General features: G+C 36.9%; 1 long non-coding RNA gene across 1 annotated transcript; it reads right to left on the reverse strand.

The window, feature by feature from the left end:
- Positions 1–703: 703 nt before the first annotated feature.
- Positions 704–8,907, reverse strand: LOC113050952 (uncharacterized). Its single transcript, XR_003276831.1, has 2 exons — positions 8,496–8,907; positions 704–4,361 (listed from the first exon to the last, which is right to left on the reverse strand). It is a non-coding gene; the product is annotated as an uncharacterized LOC113050952 (long non-coding RNA).
- Positions 8,908–21,104: the final 12,197 nt, after the last annotated feature.

Consider the following 21,104-nt stretch of genomic DNA (forward strand, 5'->3'; position numbering starts at 1 on the left):
GTAGCTGGGGATATGCTGGATAATGGGCTCATTAGCTTTGTGTGTCAGAGCAGTATTTATTATTCTGCTTGCTACTGCCAAGTTATTTGGCTGATGTATTTATTCAAGCTTCAAGATGACTCATAGTACACTTTATGCAAGGATTTGGAGCAACAATGGTAACGGCCCATTACCCCTCAAAACCCCGGTGTAATTTTACTGATTTTCAGACCGGCGACCACTTTATAACTTTATTTCTCAGTTATTAAAAAAAAAAGCGCTATCATAATTGATTTATAGCAATATTTAACATGTTTGTAAGTTATATTTAATAATATTTTAACTTTTTGAAATGTGTTAATAATAATAATAATAATAATATACAATTATGCAATAAGCATATACACAAAATTGTCAAAATATATTTAAAATGTTATTGTATTTCATATAGTTTCTTATTCCTTGGTTATTTTTGTAAAAAAATAAAAATAAAAAAATGAAATAGAAAAGATGAGCCTAATACACCACACATATAACACAATAAACACACATATCATTTTAATAAATAGAAATTATTAATATATACCAGATAAAATATACAAAATATATTTTTAATTAAATAAATCTGTTTTAATGCTTATATTAATATTTTAAAATGCCAACTTTATTACCGTTTATTAATTAAAATGCTAAAAAAAAAAAAAAGGAAACGTACAGGTAAAACTGATGTTTGAAAATTATTTTATTTGAAGCATTAAAATTGCCAATACATATTATCAAACAACTGAATTAATTTATGTTGTTTAACATTATTTAACTACTATTACATCTGGGGAAAATGTGAAGATTATATCATTTTTGTCACTTACATTTTGCTACCTGTGACTTCCAGTGTGGAGCAGCAGCGTGATCAGTCCTCTCTCTGTGTGTCAGTGTGTTTGGAGCAGAAGGCCACAGAGAGAGAAGACCAGACTCCTGTTCCTGCTGAACTGAGCCAGCTACAGCCATCCACTGATTATCAGCACAGCAGGCACAGGAGACCAGCCCACTGACATAGACAGACACACAGACGTCGATCAAACCAGTCAAACAGTCACTGTAAACTCAGCTATTTATGACAAACACACACACAAATATATTGCATAAAGACAATTTGTTTTTTTTGCATGAATTATTATAAGCAGAAAACAAACAACAAAACCATTTTAGCACCAATATTAAAACTATTAATCTATAAAATACATAAATCTATTTATCTATATTTATAAATCCATCCATCCATCTAATGATATCAAGGCCACTCTTTGTTTAAATAGTAGTTTCAGGCCATTATTCCTCATGAGTAAAAAGCGATGTGAATCTATGTCCTGCAGAACTTTCTGTGATGGTTCGGTGATGTTTGGTTTTGTCTTCATACAGGCAGTGAAGGCATTGTTAAAATCACGCTTGAATTTTAGTTGTATATGGGTGAACCCGTGCTTTAGGCATCTTTTGGCTTTCCCGTAAAGATACACCCGCCTGGTTTGCAGGAAATATGGTAAAAGATGACTCACTGGACCATTCAGCCCCCCGGTTGTTTTGTGTTTAATGCATCGTTTGGGTCTTGGATACAAACAGTTTCTGAATGGCTGTCCTGCCATAAATTCCGCCTTTGTGTGAAGAGGTTTTGTTGAAGCTGGACCGCCGGAGTGGTCACTTCGCAACTGTCCTAAACATCCCTGTTGGTGAACTTTGACATCAATGAAGAATACAGATGTCTACAACAGGGCTTCTCAACTCTTACCTCAAGCCTTGATCAAACTCACCTGCCAGTCACTTTCTAGTGATCCTGAAGACCTCGATTAGCTTGTTCAGGTGTGTTTACAGCTCAATTCTGGAGGAAAGTGGACCTCCAGGGCCAGAGCTGAGAACCCCTGGTCTACAAGATTATCGACTGATTTAAAAAAGACCCAAATAAATTACAGAATTATAATTGAGAAAAAACACCAACATCAAATTCAGCAATTTATAAAAAAATAAATAAAGCAAATAATTTTTTTTAAACAATCTTTAATGAATAAATAAATGGTACACAGGTCCAAATGCATTTTTTTTTTCATTTCAATTAAACATGAACAAAAAAAGCACTCTGGAAAACTGTGGATTACTAAAAGTAAGGCTTTTCCAAATATGGGATATAATGTGAACATTGGAGTTCTACTTTTACAAAACTTTTACAAAACTTTGGCTAACATTCTCTTAAAATTATGAACAAATGTTCTTCCAGTAACTAGTAAAATGTAAATATAATGTTTGTTTAGAGTTTCCTGGTCATTAACAATGTTTTCAAAACATGTTTATACATCTTTTATGTAATAAACATCTATTTTTTGACATCTACATCTATTTTTTGTTTCAGAATGTTCAGAGAACATTCAAACTCAACATTCCCATAAGGTTTGCAAAATTCCAAAACGGAATGTTATTATAAATTATTCTTTTTTTTTCATATCCTCAGAACATTCAGAAAGCATGTTTTCATTAAAGGGAACGTCAGCAAGACACTCCTGGGTCATATTTTTGTTAGCTGGGTTAGAGGAAGTTAGTGGCGGTAGGTGGTTTGCCTCCTGAAAAAAATCCACCACGTTTGATAAGAATTTGTTCCAGTACCAACAAAAGATGTTTATCCAAGTATTTTTATTTCCAGGCTACGACTCATTTGTTGCATATCGTGTCAAACACCTGAGATGAAGATTACTTCTGACAAGATAAAAACAGGCCTGTCACAACAGCGCGAGGCGGACGACAATAAGAAGAGTGCATCTTTAATGCAGTTCTTCAGGTACATTATATATGCAATGAGAATATCATGTCACAATACTCATTCAGTTTGATGTCACAATTGGCTTTAACGTCCCTTTTGCTGATTTTGGTCTAAGGATGGCAGAACTTAACCACTGTGAACAAAGAAGTTCAATGCAGTGTTCACAAGTGGGTTAAGTCCTGACACCACACAACCAGCAAAGAAATTGGGACTTCTGTCACCACTGATGAATGTGTGAGACCGTCTGCATTCCTTCAGGTTTAGGGTCTCATGTGTTCAGGTGTGTGTGTTTGCAGTGCATATATCTGGCGTGTGTGCAGTCTCTCACACAAGCCATTGGAAATCCCTGGCAATGTGATTCAGTCATTAGGCTAAAAATCACTCTGCCAGGAATTCCCCTGGCCGGCAGAAGAGGAGGGTCTGGGCTTATGTCATTCTGTCTGAGGTGGGGTCTTACATTTTTATATCTGTCCTAACATATCGTACAGAAGGGCTCTGTGAGAACAGCAGACAGATTGCAAACAGACAGGACAAAAAGGGGGGTGGGGGGATTTCAGACAAAAATGAAAACATTCTTTTTTTTCTGTGAAACATAAAAGGAGATGTTTAGGAGAATGTCAACACTGCTGTTTTCCATACAGTGCGCACATACAGGATGCTGAACACTAAACTCCGGAATGTTAGCTAGCTATAAAAACACATCAGCTGGATGCAAGCTAAACCAAAGAGACAACATTTCTGCAAAATTATGCTACTTTTTACACATTTTGTGGCACGTTCAAAGTGAAATATCCAGTGAATGGCACTAAAAGCTTTTTAAGATTATCAGAAACAGGTGAATGTGAATATGGCAATGTTTTATTGCGATACACGCAACAGTTTGGAAATAAAATGCTCGGAGAGTGGCTCTAAAAGGTTGCGTTTCTTAATGAACTAAATCGTGCTCTGAACATACCCTCAAATGTTAACAAAACGTGAGTTAAAAATGCAGCTGCTCAAGCAACCATGCAGTTTTTGCTTGCTTCTACAAGTTTTTCAACTGCTTACCGAGTTAACTACATGTGTATCACCGGACCGAGCGCAGCACACATCGCTGTATCAGATGAGCTCCCAAGCAAACTTACTTTAGCCATACTTTATGGAGCTGGTTATGTGATGCAAACGTCAAAATGTACAAATCCTGCACTATGGTATAAGTGGACTGAGGTCATACCACAGCATTGTGGAAAGAAATGTGTGAAAGTAAGTCCTTATTAATCAATATTCAACCTGTAATCAATTTCAGCATTAAACTGCAGTTGAAAAGCATGTATTTTGGTGTTTTGCAAAAATGTTGCTATAAGAATGTGTTCACAATGGGCCTATGTTGACTTTAATGGTGCTTTTTGGAGCATAACAGGCAGCATGAACATATTATTTTGGGTTCCACTGAAGAAAGAATCCTATAGCACTTGTCTGTTTAACATGCAAAGTGTGTGTGTGTGTGTGTGTCTTCCAAGGCCACCTCATGTTTTGTCATGTATTCCGTGGTCACTGCCGCTGGCCCCTCCTTCTGCTAGCGTCTGAGTGACTGGGCTTCCTGTAGACGTATAAAAATAGCTTTTCAATGACAGTTGGAAATTAAGTCAGAAAGACGTGCAGTCCCTGCCGAGTGACCGTAAAAAAAAAAGAAAGAAAAAAACATTACGTATGTTACTGTTACCTCCATTACTGTTCAAAACCCTGTGTCTCATCTGGGGTAAAATTAAAAGAGTGACAAAAAACAGACAGAACCTGTGAAGGATCTAGTGAATCTTGCAGGTCCCAGAGGACCAGCCTTGTTTCACAGTTGGAAGAGTTTGGACCTGTAAAATCATGGCGTGTGTGTTCATTGGATTATACAAATATTGGCACAATTGGACAAATTCCTGAGATCTGATCTAGAAGAGACACATCTTTGGGAACTACAGTCTTTTTTAAGAGAACCGCTCTCTATTTGCTCTTCATTTCACCTCTATTGCGACGATCTTTCCTACAGCTACTCATCAGTTTGGAGTTTTTAAAGCAGAAACATATTTTCCAGTTGTAACATGTCACTTCGCATTCTCGTCAAACTGTTTTCCCCCTCTAAAGATTTATGAAGGAACATTTACGGCATCGTAACCAGTCGACAGAATCGTTCCAGTTCCTCACAGCGTCTCGAAATTGTGAATACAAATGACAGCACTGAAAAAAAAAAAGGACATGAATATGTCCAGACGCAGGGGAACTCCTAGCTTACGTAAACCAGGAGCATTATGTTTATTGCTTTACATAAAATATCCCGGATGCTGCTGCGAGTAAACCTGCCAGCTCTAAACCAAGACCTCCATTACTTCTAGAGCACTGACTATTTGTGGTGCTGTATTTGTTTCAGGTTTTTTCCCTGCGCACGATGAGACTTTTCAGTTGAGTGTTACAGAGAGACAGTCATTTAGATGCTGATCAGAGGATGTGGCCTGTCAGTCTAACATGCACAGGCCCCAAAAAAAGCAGTTAGGACAGTAAAACAGTAGCCACAGTTAAAAATGCCTGAATTTCATTTGATAAGATATCAAAGCAAGTGCATGTAACCTGCATTTTAAGGATATTTTCTCTTTGCTCAATGTTGTCAACAAATTCACACAGGTCTACTATAAGAGTAACTTCAAGTGTAGTTCATCACAAGAACTATGGCCTTATTTAATATTTCAAAACCACAAAATGATTGCTTTATCAATAATAATAAAAAAAATCTGTTGTTTAATCATGTAAAGCCTAAGAGAACTCTTCTTTTTTTTTTTGTGTGTGTGAAATGCTTTGACTGGAAAGTGTCCTTGTTTTAATAAATGACACTTGGTTTGGTGTGTAATGGAAAGACATTTAGACATTTTTGATCTCACGTCTACATCCAAGTCAGGATTGAACTCAAATGTCTAGTTACCGAAAGCTGCAAAAGAGTTTAAAGCGTGATATTTTCCCCTTAGAAAAATCATTATGCGTTTTCCACACACACAAAAACGCGCCTGAAACGATGCATTAAGCCCGAATATTGCTTTTGAAGGGCATCTGGACCATCTGAAGCGCTGTGATGTGTTTTCCCGATTTTCAAATGCTTGAAATCATCCACCCAATCTAGACTTGATGAAGTGATGCCTCGCCAACCAGAAGATTTCTGTCCATTAATATTTTCCATCAGATCTTTCCTTTCAGCTTTTTCACCCTAAATTGAAGCCCCAGTTGTTCGTTTTGCCAGTGATCTCAGTCTTTCCTCTCACTAAAGACAGCGTCTGGTGTGATGCAGCCGATGCAGTTGTCCTCATGATGAGGAGTCACACTATTCATCCTGCAGTGTTGCAGCTAATTTTAGGGATTGAAGAAATACCCACAATATCCCATTGGCTCAGCTGCTGGCCAGATCTGTATAGTTGCTATCAAATTAGAGTGTCGTTTTACCGCGGTGGGTAATCTGATACCGGACATAGGATTGGATGCACCAGTTTAGGCCCACACTGCATCATTATAAATATTCATCAAGCAGATGCAAAATGACTCACAAATGAAAATAACACAAGAAGCATTTAAAAATAATAATAACAATAATAATAATAATAAACACGAGTAAAAAAATAAATTAATACATTTCTCATATTAACTAAATCTTGTTGCAGATTATCAGATTTTTAAAAGTTAAATTAAAAAATTCAACAGCAGATGACTGAATGTAATTAATGACTCAGCATAAATCCTTCTATAAGCGAGCGTACAGTACTCCACCCGGCCCGTGGGGATATGTGTCTCATTTATTCATGAGCTTCATTCATTCAACTCAAAACCAAAGTGACTGACACCAAATACAACTTCTGCAGCAACATTCACTGCAGAGAAAAGATGCTCGTTCCCTTTTAAATAGAGCGTCAATTCACAGCTCATGGTTCTCATGGTGCTAATATCCCTGTAACTTTACTCCAGATACTGTTACATCCCATCCTCAGCAGCAGCCATTAACTTCAGCACAGCGGCCATGAAGAAAACACTCAGCAGCTAATGCAGGAATCCATCACACTTGTGCACCGTTCCCTTATCTCTGTACCCGTCCTGAGGACTCCTGCGCTCTCTGAAAAGTGGGACGGGACGGTTTTCAAGCCCTTTGAGCCTGTCTCTCTAGTTTCTCTCGCGGTCTCAACTTCTCATTTTTTGGCTTAATGAGCACATTATGAGGCTTCTTTTTCTGTTACACACTAAACTATATAATGTAACTATTTCATACACTTCATAATACTGTACAACTCACTGTTGTCCTAAACATTTCAGTATTTACAGTATAGTGTGTAATATTACTCAATTTTATACACTTTACAATACTACTGTACATATTTGACAACTTTTTAAATGTTTACAGTTTACTATATACTAGTTAACTGTAATATACACTATGAAATACATTTAATAAAAATATACCATACTACACACTTTACCATACTTTATTATTGTAACTGAATATATTGCAACACTATCTGATAAACCTCACAACCCTACAATTTACTACATAATAGAGTGCACACTTCACTGTAATATAAAATAAATGCTTCTTTCTTTTTACTAAAGTATACTGTGCTACACACTTTACCACACTGTGCTACTTATTTTATTATACTACACACTTGTATTGTACACTATAGTATATCATACTAAACAGTTTGCTGTACAAAATGCTTCAGTTTGTACTATACTAAAGTATATATTGTAACCCTATTATATACACACACTTTGTTATGCACTACATACTAAAACATACTTGTCTACAGTATATAATATACATAAAATATACTGTGTATAATATATTGTACTACACTACAAAATATGATACTAAATGCTTCGATTCACTCTGCTATACTACTGTAAAATGTAACACTATTTTATACATTTCACTAGTACACAGTTTACTGTATACTCGAGTACACACTTCACTGTAATATGAACAATATACTATAAAACCCTTGTTTTTTTGTTACTATAGTATACTGTACTTTATTATACTACACTACAGAGTATCATACTGAACCATTTGTTGTACTAAACGCTTCAATATATTATACACTGTACTAGACTACATACTTCTATTTAACTGTGTTATATTACCATTTCACTCAACTGAATAAACTACCAGGGTTTCTCATTCTTATTCTGAAAGAGCACGAGATGAATAATCACCTCATGTCGCTTTCGCTCTCTTGTGATCTAGCGCTTCAGCTCGCACTCCCGGCTCGGCCTTTTCTGTTTTTGCCACACTTCCTCTGGACGTTGTTTTGGCTGTGCAGCGTCTGGCACGGTCTTTCGAGACTTGAGAACAATGAGAAGAATGTTTGAGCGTTTCTCCACAGCCTCATCCTCGCACTCCTTGTTCTGAGAGCGTTTTTATGACCTCCGCTTCACGCCGCACGGACTCATGTCTGGCTGACAGATGTCGCTCAGACGGCCCATTCAAAGAAACTATTTACGGATGACCTTTCCTCTGGACGCTCAAGTGGATCACTTGTCTGGCTGAACTCAAAAAAGTCCGTCCGACCATCACCAACTACACCACAGACCTCCAAAGTGCTGGACAAGTTTTTTTTTTTTAAGAGCAAAATGCCTTGGAAACTTTAAGAGCAATAGTGGAGAAACCACATGCAGATGTTATTCAAAGTTCAGAAGTGCGACGCTGGCCTCTTACCTGCGTGATCTGACTGCTTTCTGTCTCCGGATCGCCTCCGTTCAGAGCGTGAGAGGAACCCTATAGCAGTTGTGTCTCAGAGGGAGTGTCCGGCTCCTGTATAGACGCTATGAGTGTTTATATAGGAGCGAGAGAGAGAGAGAGAGAGAGAGAGAGAGAGAGAGAGGGAGAGAAAGAGTTCGTCTGGGGGCCAGACAGGCTGAAAGTGAATGAGAGCGGAGTGAGAGAGACCAGTGAAGGGAATTCCTATTTGTATAACGTCAGAAGTTGAGCCCTCCCCTACATCAGTGTGGATCACAGGAAGAGGCAGGGACAATTATACAGCAGAAGAGCGCATAAAAAAGAGACACTGTGTCCCTCTACACACACACACACACACACACACACACACACACACACACACACACACAGACCTCATGCTATTCACGTTTTTATCTGACCTCTTCCAATCACTTTCACCTGCATCTTTTACTATTCTCTACTGTACCTTACTGTAGTGTAGACTATATTACTTTCTCTCAATATTTTACACTACACCAAACTGTGTGTGTGTGTGTATAAACGCACATACAGTGGGTATAAAAAAAAAAGAATCACCCCCTTTAAAAAAGATTTAACTTACAATATCCAAGTGTCAGAAACAAAAAACAAAACAAATACAAAAACAGATTTCCGTTTCCACTTGGATGAGTTGCGGTAAATACAGCTGGATAAAACAAAAACGGTGTCCATCTTTATTTCAGGCTGCAAATAATTAATTAATTCTTTCTAAACACTTTACTATGCTATACCATAATATTTTAATACTATACATATATAATAATTTTACATTTTAATATGCAGCATATTAGAAACAGATATTGTTAGGTAAAATGATTCTTGGTTTTGGTTATATTTTACATTTTCAGACACTTACATTCATGCTTGCGTTTCATTTAAATATTTGAAGTCCGTTTACAGCACAGTCAATATTAGGTCAGAAGGACACAAAGAGGGTCACACCTGTGCAGTGTTTAACAGGACAAACACTAACCCTCCTCCAGCGCTCAGAGACATGTGTTTACTCTGAGCTCGTTCACACTTTATGACTGGCCGAAAAAAGGGTCCGAACAACTGCGCACTGTCTGGACATCACACATTCCTCACACACCAGTCTCAAGCATGCTTTTGCCACATATCAAAATATTTTTTGGCTAGAGTTTTTATATGCGTTACTCTGTTGCGTGTTTACAGTCAGCGGTCAGGGTTTCGTAGTGTCAGATAACCCACAGAGGGTCTTGATTTTGTCATATGCTGAATCAGAAAGTTTGTCCGTTATTACATTTGGCACACGAGCTTGAGAAGGATCATTTTTTAAGTTCTTTATTCTGCATATTGTTGCTCAAGTTACAGCATGTGAACTATTCATTTTATTAATTTGTGACCTCTAATGCAAGGATAAGGGGTAAATCATATGATCTTAAATTCAAATTTAAAATTCTATTTCAAAGTTCACAGTTCACAATCCAAGGCTGTTGTATATAGACATTCATGAATGCTGTGATAAGGGTTCACGTGCGTCTTATCTAAAAGTCAGCATAGATACTGTGTGTGTGTGTGTGTGTGTGTGTGTGTGAGAGAGTTGCAGACACTGACTCAGGCTTCTATAACTGAACTAGTCTCAGCCCCCTTAAAAATCAAGTTTGGTTGTCATGACAGCGGGGATCTAATTATACAAGCATTCCTCAGAGGAAACACAAGCTCCTCTTCTAGACACAACGCTCTTTTACTCGCCATCAACACACAATAAACAAAACTCATGCTATTAGGAAGTGTAGTAAAGTACTGTACTTATAGAAAATCATCTAAAACCAAACATTCTAAATACAACAAGAAAACTAAATATACAGTAAAGAGTGTATGATAGAATATGCCATTTTTACCTATTAACTCTTATACACAAGTGTATTAATACCAGTGCTATTTTAGTTTTATTTATATACTATTACAGATTTTATTAATATTTAAATTAGCTTATATTTCAATTTTCAGTTTTGGTAATTTTAGTATGTGCTTTTGTCATTTGTACAAGTTTCTTTTATTTTTCTGTTTAGCTTTATTTTATTTTTTATTTCAGTTACCTGCCAAGACAAGTTTTTGAAGTTTAAGTTTTCTTTTTATTATTTCTAGTAATATTGTAATTTATTTGAGCTTTATTTTAATTACAAATTTGTAAATATTTTTTTATATAGGTTTATTTAACGATAACAACACTGATTAATACTGGTGTACTGGAAACACAAACACAAACACAAACACACACATACACACACACACACACACACATATACACACACACACACACACACACACACACACACACACACACACACACACACACACACACACATAACCTTATGTCTCTTTTAACTTGGGCCACTAAGCAACCACCTACCAATGCCCTAGCACCCATCCAGACACAGGGAAACACACCCTAGCAACCACATATGCATTAAAACCATTCACAACAACAACGGTGTATAGAAATGCCCTAGCAACCACAGAACACAGCAACAACCAGTCAAAGCACCTTAGCAACCAATTTATTAATGCCCTAGCAACCACAGAACACAGCAACAACCAGTCAAAACACCTTAGCAACCAATTTATCAATGCCCTAGCAACCACAGAACACAGCAACAACCAGTAAAAACACCTTAGCAACCAATTTATCAATGCCCTAACAACCACAGAACACAGCAACAACAAGTCAAAACACCTTAGCGACCACATAGCAATGCCCTAGCAACCACACAACACCGCAACAACCAGTCGAAACAACTTAGCAACCACATAGCAATGCCCTAGCAACCACACAACACCGCAACAAACAAGTCCAAATACCTTAGCAACCACATAGCAATGTCCTAGCAACCACACAACACCGCAACAACCAGTCAAAACACCTTAGCAACCACATAACAATTCCCTGGCAACCACACAATACCATGAAAACCAGTCAAAACACCTTAGCAACCAATTTATCAATGTCCTAGAAACCACAGAACACAGCAACAATCAGTCAAAACACGTTAGCAACCACATAGCAATGCCTTAGCAACCACACAACACTGCGGCAACAAGTCAAAACACTGTAGCAACCACGTAGCAATGCCCTAGCAACCACACAACACCGCAACAACCAGTCAAAACACCTTAGCAACCAATATATCAATGCCCTAGCAACCACACAACACCACAACAACCAGTCAAAACACCTTAGCAACTAATATACCAATGCCCTAGCAACCACACAACACCGCAACAACCAGTCAAAACACATTAGCAACCACATAGCAATGCCCTAGCAACTACAGAACACCCAAAACACCCTAGCAACCACATGTCAGTGCTCTAGCAACCACAGAACATGCTGACATAAATGACTTTTGTTAGTTGAGGAAAATGTGTAGGTAAACTATTATCGGCAAATATGTTATACTTCACACAGGCTTAGCTATTTTACTTGCACAAATGGTGCTTTTTAATTATACAAAATGTTTTAACCTTCAAAAATTTCTGAATGTGCATGACATAATCACTTGCATTTACATAATGTAACATACTGGAATGTGTTGGGACAGGCAGTCAAACCCTATGGAAACAGCAGGTATTATAATGTTGCTTTAGGGGCCACTGTTAATCCACAACACACACACACACACACACAGCAGTAAAGCCTTGTCTGGATGCATTTGCTTTTTCATTCCGGGCTAGTCATATGGGTTTGTCCTCGATTTCTCAGTTTCTCTCTCACTCACTCCTTTTTTTTTCTCTCTGGTATTTATATGATCGCAGTTGCCACGGCAGCATGAAACACAAACACTGTGGCGGCAGACAGGAAGTGCATTTTGAACCACAATGGCGTCACTGTGGCTGCTGCTGTGTAGCACTCGGCCTGCTCGTGTTGTCTTCATGATATTATCCATTACTGTTACGCACGCCGCGCACCGCTTGCAGCCGCTAATAGTATTGATTTTCCAGCTGTCTCGCTCACTTCTTTGCTGATTTCTCTTTTTGTCAGTCATTAAGTGTAACATCAGAGTGTGTGTTGTGCTCTTGGTCCTTGAGAGTAATTTGCAGCAGATTTTCTCATGAGTTGCTATGTGTGTGTGTTTGTGTGTGTGGGCCTATTGCAGTGTGTTACATCAGATTAGTACTACTGTTTATACATCATTCTTTTTCCTCTCCGTTTTTTTCACGGTCGTGTCTAAATATACCCAGCTGAAGTAAACTCTTAACGGGACCTCCCTCTCCTCCGTTCAGACCACCTTTATCTCTTTGGCTGTCATGTCTTCATTTTCTTGTTCAACTGTGGTAATTCAGGTATTGTCATGTACGATGATACCGATCTTTCAGGTAGTTTGATAATGACAGCTGCACTCAAGGAACAGCCAAAAAAACATTTTTTTAATCTGTGGCTCAGCAGCTAATGCCAATACTCTGACATACTGAGCCAAGTACATTTGACGTGTAAAGGGATTGTTTGTTCTTCCAAAATGAAAATTCTGTCTGAAACACAGATCGGATCCCACTGACTTTCATTGCATGAATGGACAGTTCTTTAAACGTATTTGGTGTTCCACAGGAGAAGGAAAGTGAGTAAATGAAGACAATTGTTTTCTTTTTCATTAGGGGTCACAGATTGGCATGAAAAACTGTAGTTTAACTAAAAAGTTAAAATGCTGCAAGGGACTGAAATTTTTTATATCAACTAACTTTCTGGCTGTTACTAATACACATTCTTTTCCTCCCGACTGATGGCCAAATCTGAGTGCACTTGACCCCCTCCCACTCTCTTTTTTCAGCTGACCAGTGCGCTGCCCATCAGCTCCCAGAAATAATCTTCATGAGACCCTACCACTGTTTCATTTAAACAGCAAAGCCAATATTATGAAGCTGCAGACTCAGAGCCTGAGCCTGCTCCATCTACAACCTCCCAGAATCCCGCATTCTCAGTCCCCTCATTTTTCGAGATTAATACACAACGCTATCTTACGACCAATTCGTACGTATTTTACGAGGTGGCTAATAATTTGTATGACCTTACTCAATTTTATACAATTTGTCTAAACCCCTGTGTCGGTTAGGTTTAGGGGCGGGGTTAGGTGTAGGTCATGCGTACAAATTTATCCGAATTGTGCAACTCGTAAAATAAAGAATTTATTTTAATAAAATATGTACGAATTGCCATGAGATCGGGTTGCAAGGGGTCTGTGAATGCGGGACTCTGGGTTCAGGACTGCAGAGGCTCCAAGTCTGCAGCTTCATACTATTTAGCAAAGCTGGAAAAACAGATGCTAAACAAACAGATGCTTTTTAACAAAAAATTTACCCTAAGCAGACCCCTAGCAACTGCATAACAAGAACACAAAGCAACACCCTTGCATCACTATGGTGAGTTTGGCACACGCATTCACAATTTCTTTACAAAGTTTAAGACAGCACAATAGTAATAGTCAACAGTTAAATCTGAATTGAAACCACTTAAGCATTAAATAAGGTCCTTTTACAGTGTAAATGGGAAATGAGACAAAATGGTCCCAGAAAAAAAGGAAATGAAATCTACAGCACTTCCTTTGCATGAGATCATTTTAATGAGATCATTCACTGTCACAATGACACACTGCCGCTCTCAGGCCTCCCTATAAATAAATGCACATCTAATATACTCCCTTCTTTAATATACCTCCAAAATACACCTTCTTTGTCTCTTTTTTCACAGCGATGCCCTTCTAATGCCACTCTTTCTTGGTAATGTCCGTATACCTCACCCAACACCCACAGTCTGATAAATGTGAGCCCTTGAATCCATTACCACACAAACACAGTCTATATAATTACCATACCACTACTGCAGTCCATTATGCATGCTTTAAAATCTGCTCAGCAACATTTAGACCTGCAGTAAAGGTACCTAGAAAGTGCATTGCCTAAAATGGCTCTGCATTATTGCAGTGATGTATGTCAGTAACATATACCATGTGTGTTGCTACTTAAAAACAACACTTTAGCAACCGCATAACAGCCCATGGTGGTGACAAAAACTTTATTTATGTGCAGTGACATCAACTGACAACTAGTGTTTGGCTGACAACTCGTGTGATGTTGCAAATGTCAGGTTTATGCATGTGACAATTAACCTACATTAATGCAGAGTAGTAACTCATGACATCTAATCTGGATTATATAATCAGATTCCATAATTTAAGCCCTCAGAGAATTTTAAAATGATCATAATCAGAATACAGTTACTTTTTAAAGATTAAATGATTACATATTATTCACACAATGGCAGTACATTTATTTAATTTTAACTCAGTTATTCTTTTGTCTTAAATTTTCCTTTCTAAAACCATACCGCTTTTTTAACATTTGGAAAATCTTCCAGGTTTTCAGCAACTCACTTACCCCCTGTAGTTTATTCATGAACCCCTGTTTGGGAAACTCTGGCGTAATGTAATGGTTAGTACACTTAATGATGCTGATAACAAACACTGGATTATTTTGGGGGTCAGAAGTAATCTAAAAGTAATCATAATACATGTAATCCAGTAGATTACATAACAAACTATAGTTTGTGTCATGTAATTTATAATCAGTAATGCACTAGAATTCATAAGTAATCTACCCAGCACTGCCTACCATTACAAGTTTATAAAATGTACGTCAACTTTTCTCCTGTGGTATACCGATAAATCCAAGCAATTTTCATTGCAAGTTCACGGTTTACTGTGAAGGTGATTATTAGGGCCTTCTGACATCATATAGTTGGCAGTGTTTTTGCCAACACACAATGCTGGTTTTGGTTGAATAGATTTTTGGTCATTTTGGCAGAACGTTTACAATGAAGAAATCCAGTGCATTCCCAAAACACACAATGCTGAGGTTGACCACCATGGTGTAATAAGACATCCTGGACTCTGGATCTCAGTTACATGCACTTGAAAAGTTTGTTTTAGTCAGACTACAACATTCATTCGCCTTAAAAAGTCATGTCAACACTTTAGTCTGGGTAAAAGCATTTAAAATGCATGCAAAAATGTTTTATTGTTTCTGTCTACATACAGTGAAAGCAAGAAAATGTTTTCTGTTCCAAAATATCTTCTCTTGTGTTCAGCAGGAAAAAAAAAAAACAATTCTTACATGTTTGGAACAAAAATGTTGACAGAACTTTTATTTTAGGTTGAACTGTCTCTTTGACGGTCCCCCTGACTGCTAAATGGCTACTTACTGAATGTAGATACTACACTGCTGTCATCGCTGCGCAGCTGCAGAGTAATCACAGAAGACTGCACTTAAAAGAAACAGTAGAGATTATGTTTCCAAAAGGTGCCATAAAAGCATGTGAATACCACGCTTTGCAAAAAAAATATTTAAATTGAAAATTGAAAAAAATATGAAAATATTAAATATTTTCACTGTTCTTGTCCTAGAAAAAAAGCTTATTGTATGTTGACCTTTTGTGACAATATGCCCCAAAGCATTAGTTAGTTAGTTATACATTTTTCAATTTAAGTAAAACATCTATGAAAAAAAAAAAATTCTGTCATCATTTACTCCCCCTCATTGTTTGGTTATTGGGCGAATCCAAGGATGAGAAATGTTAAAGCAATGTTTTAATAATTGTTAACTGAATATATGCACAGTTAATTCCTGGTTTTAGATAAAACAGCTCAGTCATTTCCGGTCAACTGTTAAGTTGTGCTATAAGGGGAGCACCCTTTTCTCGGCCATTCACAATTTGAAGAATTATGATTTTTTGTCTAGACTAAGAGGACCAAATGTCCACGAATACAGTTTAAGGAATAACACATGCGAGTGTAAAAAAAAAAATTAGACGAGTGAGTCATTGCTGATTGACTGATAACTAGCAGGAAACAAAACATCTGCCTGAGCCGATGTCAAAAATAGAGTAATAAACATCAGCATTGATTGCACGACTTATATACTTCTGAAGACATTGTTCTACTAATTTAACCATGGAAAAAACTGCTTAATCATAAGGAGAATGACTTAGTAAACAGGAAAGGGTGCAATGTTTGAAACTATGCAAATTAAAATTGCAAATTGAAAATACACCTAATGGAAACATGTCAAATTCTCAAAACTCCCATATATCGCAAAAAAAGTTTTTACGCTTACATGAAGTGGTTTTTCAGGCAATTCAACAACATTCATTTTGACGCATTTATAGGTCACCGGCCGTACATAAAAGTCACATGATCCTTTTTTAATCTACCAAAACCTCCAAGAATTACCTCATAATTGGCCGCTCTCAAGTATTAGGGGCTTTCCTTGCAATCACTGCTTGAATTAGCTCATATTTACACTGCACACGTCTGCAGCACATTTGGTCTTCAACAGGGCCACCACCTATAGTCAATGCTTGTGTTTATATCAGCCGCGCCGCAGCATGTTTCAGAAGCGGCTCTCCGCGCTGCTTCGCTAAAGATACACATCTTCATCTTCTGTGATTAAAAATAATGGCTAGTGTGATGGGAGATATAGGCCCTGTCCTAAAGGGCACTGTGCAGGATTGTTTGCAGGATTGTGGCATCTGTCGAATATTCAGTGACGTCAGGTTGACCACTACAATATGGCCAATGGCTTGTGTATAGCACGCCCCATAGAAACAGTCGCTAATGGGGTCGTATATATATATATCTATGGTGAAAACACCCTATTTGCTAATCAAAGTGCCAGGGTATTAACAAATTATAACATCACTGTATATGGTACATTCATAATCTAAAAACATACTCCAACAAAAAGGGCTGAAGTTGTACTACAACTGCTGGAGTCTACTTTATTTATCATCGCGAATTTGCTAAACCGTTTGCGATTTGACTCATGGAGTGAAATATTATCCCCTAAATCGAGCTGTTTGCCCAGTAAACTGAGGTGTGAAGTCGATGGGTGGGACCCTTCCCTATCCCTCCCCTCACACACACACACACACACACACACACTCGCAGCTGGCCACTAACAGGACAGATTTCCCGTCTCTCTCCCCGAGCTGTTGCCCTTATTTGGCTTCCATGAGAGAGTATGTGGTTGTGTGAATCGAGAACAGAGAGAATTTCCTCCTGACTGTGACTCACTGCTGCTCTGAATCACTCATGCTAACAAAAACAGTGTGTGGCCATGGAGACGGGGCCTGACGCCCTCTCGGGCCGCAGCTGCCCTGCACTGACGAAAGGAAAAGTGCTGGAATCAGATAGTGCTTCAAAGAATATTGTGGCATTACTATTACTATAAGCTCGTTTGAGCGCTAAATTTAAGATCATAACCGCGGGAATATATGCAGACTCCATGTAACGCTAGTACGTAGGCTATTCTGCCAATCACGTGTCGGCAAAACAGATCAATTATGCTATTTTTTTGTGTTTGTGTGTGATTTAGCTTCATGCAGGTCCTCATCTTACTTAATTCATCTTTTTGGCCAAACTGTTTTGAAATTGCTGTCTTTTTAAAATGAATATTATGCATATGCATGAATGAAAGTATGCATAAATGTCAATTATAGGGGAAATAAGTTTGTTCATTTTAAAGTCAGAAGCAAAAAAAAAAAAAAAGAAAAGAAAAAGAAAGCTGTCAAAATTTACCTTTATATTCATTTTTCTGAATGTTTTCCTAGTTGTATTTGTAAACTTGTATAACTAATTATGTATACCTTCAAGCAGAAATGCATAGTCAAGAGTAGCTTCATGATATAATGTCAGCAACCTGATGCCTGAAGCAATGTTTGCAGCAGCTTGTTCAATCAAGGTAAAATGTATTGGGACACAAAATGTCCATGCTGCATACTTTAGATATAGTTTGAGCATTGCAGTGTCCACTAACAATTCAAGCTATTTTTTGGGGCAAAAGAGGTAGAAAGAGTATTTAAACACTTGATTATGCATGAATATCATTGCATTGATTTCTAAAAATTTAAATAATTATTAAAACATGCCCATACCCAAATAAATTATTTTAATTGTTTAATTAAAATATTTACAATATTTTATTTGTAATTAAAAAAAAATAGTTTACAATTCTGTGTTTCTTATATATGTTTTAGATATTTATAATCATATTCAGTTATATTATTTCAATTAATTAAATTGTAAAAGAAACTTTACAAGCAAACCATTTCAATTAAAATAATAGTAGATTATTAATAATAAAAAGACTACAATAATGTGAATAATATATTTAAATGGACATATGTGTATACACACACACACACAAGTATTAAGTATATTTTGTGGTGGTAAAGTGTTAGTGGATTATGTCAATAGATAATGTGATGATAAACACCTGTGGTTAGGTTTGTGAACCTGAGGTCTTCATAAAAACCACTCAAACACCAGCTAGAAGACATTTAAAGACACTGGGCAAAAATGAGGAAGAATGTGAAATCAGTGAAGAGAGCATTTGGGCACAGATACAGATGCTTATCTAATGCAACATCACACATTTTTACACTAAATGCATATTGGATTTACAGTTATTTTATAGTGTATGCATCCAAACACATTATGAAGGTTTCTTAGATTTGATTTCGTTTGTGCCTAAACATGTTCCTGTGTTGCATTACACAGCTAGACAAGTATGACAGTAAACAGCTTTACAGACTTAACCCAGACTTTACAACTTTCTGACCCGTCCTGGGATCCTTAAAGTGTTTTCAGAGATCATGAGGGATTTATTTTGTTCAGCAAAAGACCTACAAACCCTAACAAGCACATGCACTGATTCGTAACGTGCTAGCTGGTCGTCTTTTTATTGCATGCTAAATCTCAAAAGAACAAACAGGATTATTTTTCAAAAAGGCTCAGTCGGGTAATTCCACTGGTCTAGTTTTTTTTTTTTTTTTTTTTTTTTATCAGACTGTATGACTCTGTACGGTCCACTATGAGATCAGTTATTTTTATTTTCATTGTAGCATGTCTTATATGACTATATTGCTCAGGTTTCTAAAGCGTGTCCTCAGAGCAAACAGACACTCCTGTCTCTAATCTAAAGACTGAAAGATCCGCTCACGTATCATTCACGGCTCATGTTGTCATCGGGTTGTGGCGGGACACATCTGCTCGTGTGTCTCACAATGAGTGAACGTCTAGGTGAAAAGGGTGAAAGAAAACGAATGGAGGAGTGTTTGTGGGGTTTGTTTTACATACGCTGTGAAAACTGCAGGGCTGCAATGAGCCACATAGACGAGAACAAGGGCGAGCAAAAAGTGACTGTAACGTAATCGACAGAGTTCAAGATTTGAGTGAGTCATTGTGGTTTATATTATTAGTGCCTACAAGCATCACTATTAATATCGCTCATACTTGTGGTTAGGAAATTAAACTAACTGTGAGTATTTGTGCTACATGAATGATTCCCCAAATCATGTGTCTTGTGGAGATGAGATGTGTTATTATTTTTCAGCGTGATTTGACTTCGATTTCCACCTGGCCGATGATAAAACGGGTGAAAATAAATCCCATAGCATGCTCTGATGGACACGTACGGAGGGAGCAGAATATTCTGGAGACTTGGAGGTGGGCTCTTTTGATTGACGCCAGTGTGGAGCCACCTAGCAACCCGACACAACACCCTAGCAACTGCGACCTAACACAACAAAACGTCAGAACACATTAGCAACGGAAGAGCATCATGGCAGCAATCTTTCCACTGAATCCAGAATACAGCACAGTCAGCTCTCATCTACAACATCTGATAAACTAGAGAAAAAAAAACCTAAGCAGATTAGACAGAATAAATACACTCTGTATTTCTGTCTTTTTTTTTTGTAAGAGCATCAGAATAAGAATATACTGTATATTAGTAAATATAAAAAACCTTTACTTCATATAATATTATAAATAATAAATATATAATAGAATATTAAATAGTGAAAATATATACATTCTTTCTAATAAAACCATATATTAGAATTACTATTTCATTTAGTAATATTATCAGTGTCTGGACTGATTTACTGTCTAGAGCACATTTTTATTTGGAAGAAGAGGGTATATTAAAAAAAAAAAATTATTAATTAAAAAAAAAAATTTATATATATATATATATATATATATATATATATATATATATATATATATATATATATATATATATAACTGATAAATTTAGGCTGATATTTGACCATTTTGTGATTATTGGCACATCTTTTGTCAGTTAAAGTTGACAAAATCCACCAATGACAATGAACACTATTTGTAATTAGTAAAATCTGAATAAAAATGGGTAAAAATATGGTGTAAATTAAATATAAAATTGTGGACATCATATTTGCCGCTGTCATTATACACACACACATTCTGTGCAATCATGTAATAATGACAGCAATTGAAATTCTTATTATATTGTACTCGTGTATTTTTATTGAATCATTTATTATCGGATTTATACTAGCCAGCCTATAGTATCATTTGATTTATCGTTTTATTAAATATGATCGAACATTTGCAGAGCTTTACAACCAATATTTAAGAACATAAATACCAAACGACTAAACAAACTAAAGTGACACTTTCTGCTGATGAATGCATTTAAATCAACACAACAATC

This window comes from Carassius auratus, chromosome 3, assembly GCF_003368295.1.
Source record: "Carassius auratus strain Wakin chromosome 3, ASM336829v1, whole genome shotgun sequence".
Classification (NCBI taxonomy): domain Eukaryota; kingdom Metazoa; phylum Chordata; class Actinopteri; order Cypriniformes; family Cyprinidae; genus Carassius; species Carassius auratus.